We start from the raw sequence: 10,382 nt of genomic DNA, 5'->3' as shown, positions 1-10,382 counted from the left end.
GTAACCAATATGTCATCAACCTAGACAAGTACTATTACCGCAGATGGTTCAAACTTCATAAAGAAAGAGCAATTAGATTGGGAATTAGAAAACCCAAGAGAGAGCAAGGATTGAAAAAGTTTGTCATACCAAGTCTGAGGGGCTTGTTTTAAACCATATAAAGATTTGTTTAGCTTGCAGACATAAGAAGCTTTAGAAAGATCAATGAAATCAGGTGGTTGCTGCACATAAACTTCCTCTTTAAGAGTGTCATGCAAGAAAACATTGCTAATATCCAGTTGATTCAATAACCAATCAAATTGAACTGCTAGCCTAAAAACCCACTTATAGCCTACCGAAATTTAATAAGGAGATGAAGGAATAAATGTCCAAGTTCCTATGGATTGAAGTGCCTAAAACTCCTCTAACATAGCCTTTTGCCAATGCTTATGCTTGGATGCCTGAAGATATGTAGTTGGAACAAAATTAAGAACATCAATGAGATGTTTGGTAGCTGACAATGCCTTGGGTTTGAAAATACCAGCTTTAGAATGTGTAACCATAGGATGTGTGTTTTTGAGTGGAGAATAAGGTGTTGTAGGACTGGAAGGAACATGATTAAAGGCTGCAGGGCTAGAAGTAGCACTGCATTGATGATCTGTGTCAAAAGATTTAGGTTGTAATGCTGATGATTAAAGAGATAAACCAGGGATTGATCTTGACTGTGCTGTTGATGGTTAAGTGGAGAGACTTGGAGTTGAAAATGGCAGTGTAAACTGAGATAAGGACGCTGGAACATTGGTTGATGATAATGCTGAAATAGTCTTCAAATCATGAAAAGGATAATGATTCTCATTAAATAGTACATGCCGAGAAATGTAAAGTCTTGAAGTGAAAGGATCTAGCCATCTGTATCATTTGCTGGAAATTGTATCCCAGAAACACACTACAAATTATTACCATCTAATTTTGAAGAAGTGTATGGTTTGAGACATTGGAAGCATAGACACCCAAATACCTTGAGCTTTGAATAATTTGGAGATCTATTGAATAAAAGTTCTCAATGAGACTTGTCTAAACCAAAAATAAGAAGTCTGTTGATAAGATATAAAGTTGTAGAAATTGCTTCAACCCAGAAAATATGAGGAACTTTGGAGTCAATGAGCGAAGTCCTGGAAATTTCAATTAAGTGCCTATGTTTTTGTTCAACACATCCATTCTGTTCAGGAGTGTGAGGGCAGCTATATTGGTGAACAATGTCATGTTATGAAAGAAAAGAATTTAAAGCTGAACTAGTGAATTCACCCCTTGAATTCGATATCAAAATCTTGATTTTATTACCAACAAGATTCTCTACATAGCTTTTGAAGTTTACAAAGATGTGGTACACTTCAGATTTAGCTTTCAAAGAAAATAATCAACTATATTTGGTATACTCATCAACAAACAAAACATAGAATTTGTAGCCACTTAAAGAAGGGATTGGAGTTGGACCCCAAACATCACAATGGATAAGTTCTAAGTTGTGAGATATTGAGTTGCAACTAGAAGTAAATGGCACCTTATGATTTTTTTTTCCAATTGCACAGTCATTACAAAAGAAAGAACTAGACTGTTTACCACTATAAACAAGCTTATTTATATTTAATATCATTATGAGAATTAGAGATGATGGATGACCAAGCCTCTTGTGCCAGAGTTGCAGAGAAGCTTTGGCAGTGAAAATTGCTAAGGGAGAATGATATGATGAGGGTAAGCCATGTAGTGGATAAAATCCTTGACTAACAAGCCCCCGAAAAAGCATCTTCCCCGAAGAATGATCCTTGATTTTAGAGCCATCATAATCAATAGTAAGTTTACAGTGATTATCCTTTAAAATTTGATATACAGAAAAAAGATTGAACTTCATATGAGGCACATGGAGTACATTATTCAAACGAAAATCTGCAGTAGGTGACACACCCTAACTCGGAATGTCCACATATACTCTAAATTGAGTTGTGATCGCTAACACCTGGAGGGTGATGAAGTCATAAAGTGTAGTGATGTGGAAAATGTGAATAAGTTAAACCTAAAAGTGCCTAAATATAAGAGTGCGCTTATGAGCGGGAATGAACTCATTTAACATCAGAGCATAAGTATAGTAAGGTAAGATGAGAATTATACCAACAAAAGTAATCTCCAATACCAAAATTTACCAAGAACCGTCGTCGATACGAAAGCTCAACAACTAAAACCTGAAGGGGCAAAAAAACAAGGGTGAGTCGGCCTAAAAATAAAGCTTTATAAAAACCTTCTGAAAACGTTATAACCCCTCGCCATAAAACAAGTATAGTTTCCAAAATATATATTCTACGTATTGTATAAAAATGCTTACCATAACCAGCAATATTTCAAGGATGTCATACGTCACAACTTTCGTGAATAAGTACATGACTTCCGTAATCACATATTTTTGCCTAAATAAACATATCATATCAAATACTTATTGACAGATGCTGACACACGAGTTCATGCATAGGTATTGTGATATAAACATAACTAGGTGTAATAATGATATACGTTCTAGTACTACGGTGCGATGTGCATATACATGTGAAAGATTGGCCCTGGCCCGAGCCAGTACTAACACCAGTGCAGCAATGCTGAGCAAATAACTTATATATAATCATGCCACAACAATTCGACACTTCTAGTCAATATAATTAAAGCATCCCCTTAATAATAAGCTTCCATGTGCATCCCGTAGGGTTATTTCATCATTTCCCAACAATAAGACATTTCTTATAATGTTAATTTAATCATGGCAATCACGTAGAGAAAAATTAATAATTGTATATATGGAAACTAACCAATATATATATATATATATAGAAAATACCCACTCACAGATCACGTTGTCGAGTCGAACCCGTTCGAACTAGAATAGCCAAAGTCACCGATAATAATCACACCTAAGCATAATATTAGGACCCATTAGTAAAACTCCACTAAAATAATTAATTTGGGAAAACAGAGTGCGAATTTGGAATCAGGGGGTCAAAATACGCTAAGGAGGGTCCCCGACAAATTTTGTAAAAAGTCAACGAGAAGGTGGCCAACCCTAAAAAATCAATTGAGATGCCCCGATGGTCAACTATGTTAAAACTTTGGAATATCACTAAATGGATGTAAAAAAATGGACTCGAGGCATCGAAATTAGCATAGGAAGGTTCCCAAGAAAATTTCAAAAAATCAACCCAAGGAATATTCCGAAGAATATTCTGAGCCCAATTCAGAAATTGGCTGGCATGGGACAAAGGCCCAAAGGCTTGGGCTTAAGGTTTTGGGCCTAAGGCCTTTTTTTTCCTTCTTCTCTGGTCGGGTCAACCCGGTCCCTGTCATGGGTCTGGTCGTTGGAAACTAGGCAGCAAATTCCCAAGCTCCAAATGAGCTCAAAACTCAACCATTTGCGATGAAATAAAAGTAAAAAATGAAGCTCGTGAAGTTAGGGTTTGAAATATACCAATAGTAGATGGAGTTGGTTTTAAAATACCCTGCAACCATGAGGGTTTCGCCAGAAAACCGTGGAGTATGTAAAAGTTACCCAAAACTTGCAAGTAAGTTCGAGATCGAGCTAGAAATAAAAAATTAGGAGAAAATGGAGGAGTGCGAGTCCTTACTGAGGTCGAGAAGTAAGGGGATCACCGGATCCTCATCGGCATTTTTCGTGCAGTAAGCACCGAGAGAGAGAATAGGTTCCCAGTTTAAGACAAGGAGGAAAAAAGAGGTGCACATCGAGGTGATGGTCACTGGTGGTGGTGGAGCTCGTCAAAGCGGTGAGGGCGTGTCAGTTGGCGCCACAGTTTGCAGAGGGAGAAAGTTGGGAGAAATGAGAGTCCTTGAGAGAGACTCCCAGTTTATGGTGGAGAAGAGAGAAAACGTGGCAAAGAGAGAGTGGGGAGTTTTGGGATCTATGGGTCCCACAAACCAAATATAAATAATAAAATATTTAAAATATCCTAACAGAAAATATTAAAATATTAAAAAAATACTCGAAATTCAAATTTCATAAAACACCTTTAAGTTTCGTAGTTCCGTAAAACCTTCATCGTAACTCCAAATTCGATTCCACTTGCACCTACATGTTCGTACCGTCAAGTACTTCAAGAATACGGTAAAATAACAGGTCGTTCGCATCACGAATTGGCGGTCAACGAAGGTCAACAATCTCGCCTCAAGGGTATTTTCATCTAATCACTCTTTTAAAATTAATAAAATCATAAAAGTAGGACGGGTTGTCACAATCTACCCACCTTCAAAAAATTTCGTCCCCTAAATTTGAAATAAGTTGCCATACATAAAATACTCCAAAAGATATTAAGAAATATATATATATATATATATATATATATATATATATATATATATATATATATAAGGAAGAAGTCAAGTTAAAGCGGTTGCAAAAAAGAGAATGTCATTCCATCGCGACTAAAGTGCAGTGATTCCTCTTTCATGCCCCCAAACTCATACTTTCCTTCTCCTTCAGCACAATACTGTAATATAATACCTTTAGAAAAGCATAAGGCAAAAATCTATTCAAAATAACACGTCGTCAAAAACACACACACACACACACATATATATATCATGAAAATTTTTAAATAGTTGTACTGAAATCCAAACTGAACATAAAAAAAAAAAAATCACCCACACACTCATTGTGTCATGTACTCCAAGAATAAGTGTATAGTATCTTTGGGTCATGCCCAAACAATACATAAATAAATAACTAAAAAAATACTAACATAGACGGCCTAATTGTCTACTTACTTAACGAACCCAACGAATAAGTTATTGATACTATGGTCTGCAGCCCGTAATACCGACAATTCATTGTTGTCCCTATAAGTAAGTAACAAATTCCTCAGAGTACAATATTACCATCTTGCCCCTCATTGGGAAATACATATAAATCGTCTGATTAGCGCCTCAACCGCGCTCACGTGCTACCCTCTCGGGCAACAACGCAAATAGCACACAATTTGCTACATCTTAATCTCTATCATTCAAATTCTTATTCACAATATTCGTCTATCAAACATGTTCCATGCGTAAAATCTCTATACCACAGCTCAAATAATATCGTAGCCAAACCAGAATAACAACTATCGCCTTATGCAACATAAGCAGATATAGGTGTCTAACATAACTAGCTAATTGCAAAAACATACAAAAGCAATATATTCTCTAAGGTCCGGATAGTTCATTCCGACTGGCCGCTAGTCCGAAGGTGAAGTGTGGTATGTGACAAACTTAATACACATGTCCTTCAAGAAGACTTCCTAAGGCTTGGAAGTGAACCACATGTCACGGCAAAATGCAGTAGTGACACACATACCATATATTCAAACAATGCAATTCACAATACCATAATGAGTAGATTCATATTGAATTTCCCTCGAATTTAGCGAAAAAAAAATTTGTTGAGAAGGCTAAAAGAATAATCAAGAATTTGAGAGTCAAGCAAGTCCATCAAATCTAGAATACAAGGTAACTATAAATCATGCATGACATCTCGCTACAATGGTAGCTTCTAGAATATTCAATCACCAACGGTAAAGATTAGTTTAGCAAAGTATTTGTTGGGTGATTGAGAAATAAGTAGTCACAACTACAATTCCAATGTCAACAATTCTTCTAGATGGTCCATTTACTTTAGAAATAATACAAAGTGTAGCAGGGTAAACACGTACCCAAAGTTAACTGGAATGCCTTCCAGCACCAAAAGGTAAATATGGAATCACAATCAGAGTATAAGCTAATCGAAATGCCAGAAAATTCGATAAATTCAAGAATGAGGAATTTTTTACCAAATGGTTTAAAATGTAGTCCCTCTAGGACCAATGAAAAGTGAGCTGACTTATCGAGTCGGTTAATAATCACATAAACATCATTATGATCTCCACATGTATAAGATACCTCGTACTAGAAACTTATGGTGATATTTCCCCATCTCTATTTCGATATAAGAAATGACAATAACCACTCGGACGATCCTTGATCATTTGTAAGTAACTTCAAATCGATATTCGTGAATCCCAACTAGAAAGGGATAGGACAAGCTAAAGATGTTCAAGGGTAGATATGTCTTTTGCTGTAACAGTAATTACATTTGCACAATCGGGGTAATACACAATAGTGCAAGTGTAGACGTTGATCTAGTTTTTCCATCATTGCTATCAGAAATTTAGCTTATTTCGAGTGAAGAGGTTTTTGGAAAGTTTGTATGGTTGGTAAAGATTTTGGATACATTTCTCCACAGAGAAGTGTCATCCAGTTTTCAAGTAAAGATGATAATTGTTGACTTTAAGTCATAAGTAAAATGGTTCATTTCGAACGATTCTACACGTTGGGAAATATAAGCTACACTCTGCCATGCTACCTCTACACCGCCGAAATATCCAAAGAACACATTATCATGGATTTCGAAATGATCAATGTCATCGAAAAGTGTAAACCAGAGGTAAGATGAGACAACCGTTCAGTTGTCAGAAACTTTATTCATATCCAACATCCCAAACCAAACTAACTTTCCTCGGTCAATAAGTGAGGAAAAACACTATAGCCAAAAAATCGCTAACAATTTATCGATAAAAATAAAAAAGACCAAGATATCTTGAATTTCACAACACTTTGTGAGAATTTCAACCTTCTTCCACTAAAACCTTTTTGGAAAAAGAAAAGAACATCGTTTACTGAGATCACGTCTCCCAAGAAAAGTACCAATCTATACAAAGCTAACATTTGATGAATTGGCATAAAGCTGACTACCAGTGTTTAGAAAATTTGCTCTCGTTGCTAGGGTAGGTGAGAAAGTCATCGGTAAGACCACTATGAATTCCATAAACTACTGGAGAAAACTCGAGTTCCAAAAGTTTGTCGGAGTGAACATCAACTTGAAGTAGGGTTAACGATTTTTAATCGCCACCTCGTCACCCAACTGAGTTGCTAAAACTAGGTACGATCCTAAGGTTTAGTCTTTCACCTTCACGGATAGGTTTAAGTTTCTCTAAATAAAGTGTTTGATTGAGTAAATTCCTAATCGGTAAGCTTTTGTAACTAAGTCATCTCAATGATGTAGGGTTCATTCGAAAATGCACAAGGAAACTTGTGTAGTACGAGAAAGTGGATCGATAGTGTACTTCACTTCACATTTTGGTGATATCCTAGGTAAAACTTTGAAAAGTGACGCCAAGGGTAGACATCTTCGAAACGTACCATACTACTTCCTTTCATTATGCCACGTGCCACTAGGTCTTCATAATTTCTCAACGCATATTTCACTCTTACAGTGGGAAAATAACTCGTGTGTCAATTCTAATATTTGCGTATGGAAGTGATCGGAAAGATGGCTAATCAAAGTGGTTTTGGTTACCTAAGTGGAAAATATGGTTAAAACAACTACAAGTTTACTATCCTCCTACAAGGCTTGCCCTTAACTTTCCACAATTTTAATTTCTTCGGCTCAGGTAATCACTGTTAATCGATCTATTAGTCGCACCGCTAATTAACGCACATATGATATTTTGGTATTGTTCGCTACCTTGAAACTATGAACCGGTGTTCTGGCATAAGGGTATCACTCCCAGATACTAGTACATGTGTCTGGTATCAGAAATTATACTGCCTGAATACTGGTTGACAATTCCTGGATATCGGACAATATCGTCAATTAGTAGCGCCACCATAGGCTAATTATAGGTTAGAGCCTGCTCAGGTACTTGGTTTCAGATGATTGGTAAGGAATTGGTCCTATGTGGTGGTTTCATTAATTCTAGGGAAAATACTCACTACTTTGGGGTTTTCAAGTGACCGTAGGTATAACAACTCGTACACATGTGCCTATGCTCGTCAAAATGACGAGTACATCTCCAAAAGAAATTTGAAAAACTAGTATTGGTTGGAACATCTTAAGGTCGGAAAACAAAAGGATTTGCTAATAATCTACTTTAGAACGGACTTAAACCGAAGTTGATCTTCCTCCTAAAGATCCAGAATTATAACTAGCACTTTTGAGAAGATTAGTGCTATCGGGGACCAAAATTGATTGTCCCCCAAATGTTCTTCCATCAAGTGCTACCACTTTAGTACCACATTGTAATACGAGACATTTCTAGAAATTTCGACAAAAAGAAAAACTTTGTTGGAATTTCCAATAGGTGATATACTAACAGGTACTGCCATAGAATCAAAACTAATTGGGATTTCCCATTTCAAAAGGTTTGGTAATGATGGCTGGAGAATAATGATGGATTGATTGGTAATTCTCTAGTGATACACAATTATCGATACATTAGCCCTGCTTCAAGAACCATCAACTCATACCAAATCGGGATTTTCCTTGGCAGCGAGATTTTTGTCTAACGTCTAGAGGTGGTCGCCAAAAAGTTCATCTAGAACGTCAATAAGTTGCTTAAGTCATTCAAAACTTAGAAAAAGTTAACACATTTTTCGTGCTCGACGAGGTGGCAAGATTCGTAAATTAGGTTCAAGGACCAGGAATGCTTACATCGGGCGTGTGATGAATGCAATACTGCCTAAACTTATGCTCTGATACCAAACTGACATACCCCAACCCGGAATGTCCACCTGGACTCCGAATTGAGTTGTGCTGGCCGACACCCGGAGGGTGACGAAGCCATAAAGTGTAGTGATGTGGAAAATGTGAATAAATTTAAACCTAAAAGTGCCTAAATATAAGAATGCACTTGTGAGCGGGAATGAACCTATTTCACACGTGATGTCAGAGCTTAAGTAAAGTACAGTAAGGTAGGATGATAATTATACCAACGAAGTAATCTCCAATACCAAAATTTGCCAAGAATCCTCGTCAATATGAAAGCTCAGCCACTAAAAACTAGAGGGGCGAAAAATAAGGGTGAGTGGGCCTAAAAATAAAGCTTTATAAAAACCTTCTAAAAATGTTCTAACCCCTCATTGTAAAACAAGTATAGTTTCCAAAATATACATTCTACGTATAATATAAAAATGCTTACCATAACCAGCAATATTTCAAGGATGCCTTATGTCACAACTTTCATGAATAAGTACATGACGTCCGTAATCACATATTTTCGCCTAAATAAACATATCTCATCGAATGCTCATTAACATATGCTGACACACGAGTTCAGGTAGAGGTATTCTGACATGAATAAGACTGGGTGTAATAATGATATATGCTCTAGTACTACAATCACGTGAAGACTGACGCTATGCGCAACACATATGAGTTGGAGTTACCTATTGCAACCTGTATGACAGGACTGGCACCTACAATGGATACAAAGTGAGCGTATGGTGCGATGTACAAGTGAAAGACTGGCCCTGACCTGGGCGAGTACTAACACCAGTGCAACAATGATGATCAAATAACTTATATATAATCATGCCATATCAATTCGACACTTCTAGTCAATATAATACTATTCAAGACCACAAATATAATTAAAGCATCCCCTTAATAATAAGCTTACATGTGCATCCCGTAGAATTATTTCATTATTTCCCAACAATAAGGCATTTCTTATAACGTTAATTTAATCATGGCAATCACGTAGAGAATTTATTAATAATTGTATATATGAAAACTAACCACTATATATATAAAGAAAAGACCTACTCACAGATCACGTCGTCGAGTCGACCCGTTCGAACTAGAATAGCCGAAGTCACCGATAATAATCGCACCTAAGCATAATATTTGGACCCATTAGTAAAACTCCACTAAAACAATTAAATTTGGGAAAACGAAGTGCAAATTTGGAATCAGAGCGTCAAAATCCGTTAAGGATGGTCCCCGACAAATTTTGTAAAAAGTCAACAAGAAGGTCGACAGTCAACCGAGACACCCCGGTGGTCAACTACATTAAAACTTTGGAATTTCACTCAATGGATGTCAAAAACGAAGTCGGGGTGTCAAAATTAACCTAGGAGGGTTCTTGAGAAAGTTTCAAAAAATCAACCCAAGGAATATTCCAGAGAATATTCTCATAATATTCTGAGCCCAATTCAGAAATGGGTTGGCTTGAGACAAAGGCCCAAAGGCTTGGGCTTATGGTTTTGCGCTGGATTTTGGGCCTAAGGCATTTTTTTTCCTTCTTCTTCTCCGGTCGAGTCAACCTGGTCCCTATAGCGGGTCCGGTAGCCGAAAACTGGCCAGCAAATTCCTAAGCTATAAACGAGCTCAAAACTCAACCATTTGTGATGAAATAAAAGTAAAAAATGAAGCTCGTGATGTAAGGGTTTGAAATATACCAATAGTAGACGAAGTCGTGGCCGGAGTCAGCCGTAAAACGGCTTGCAACCATGTGGGTTTCGTATGAAAACCGTGGAGTATTTCTCCCGAGTTGAGTTCT

This window comes from Malus sylvestris, chromosome 15 (assembly GCF_916048215.2).
Source record: "Malus sylvestris chromosome 15, drMalSylv7.2, whole genome shotgun sequence".
NCBI classification, from domain to species: Eukaryota; Viridiplantae; Streptophyta; class Magnoliopsida; order Rosales; family Rosaceae; genus Malus; species Malus sylvestris.
The sequence above is the reverse complement of the archived record's forward strand: the minus strand, read 5'-3'. Positions refer to the sequence as shown.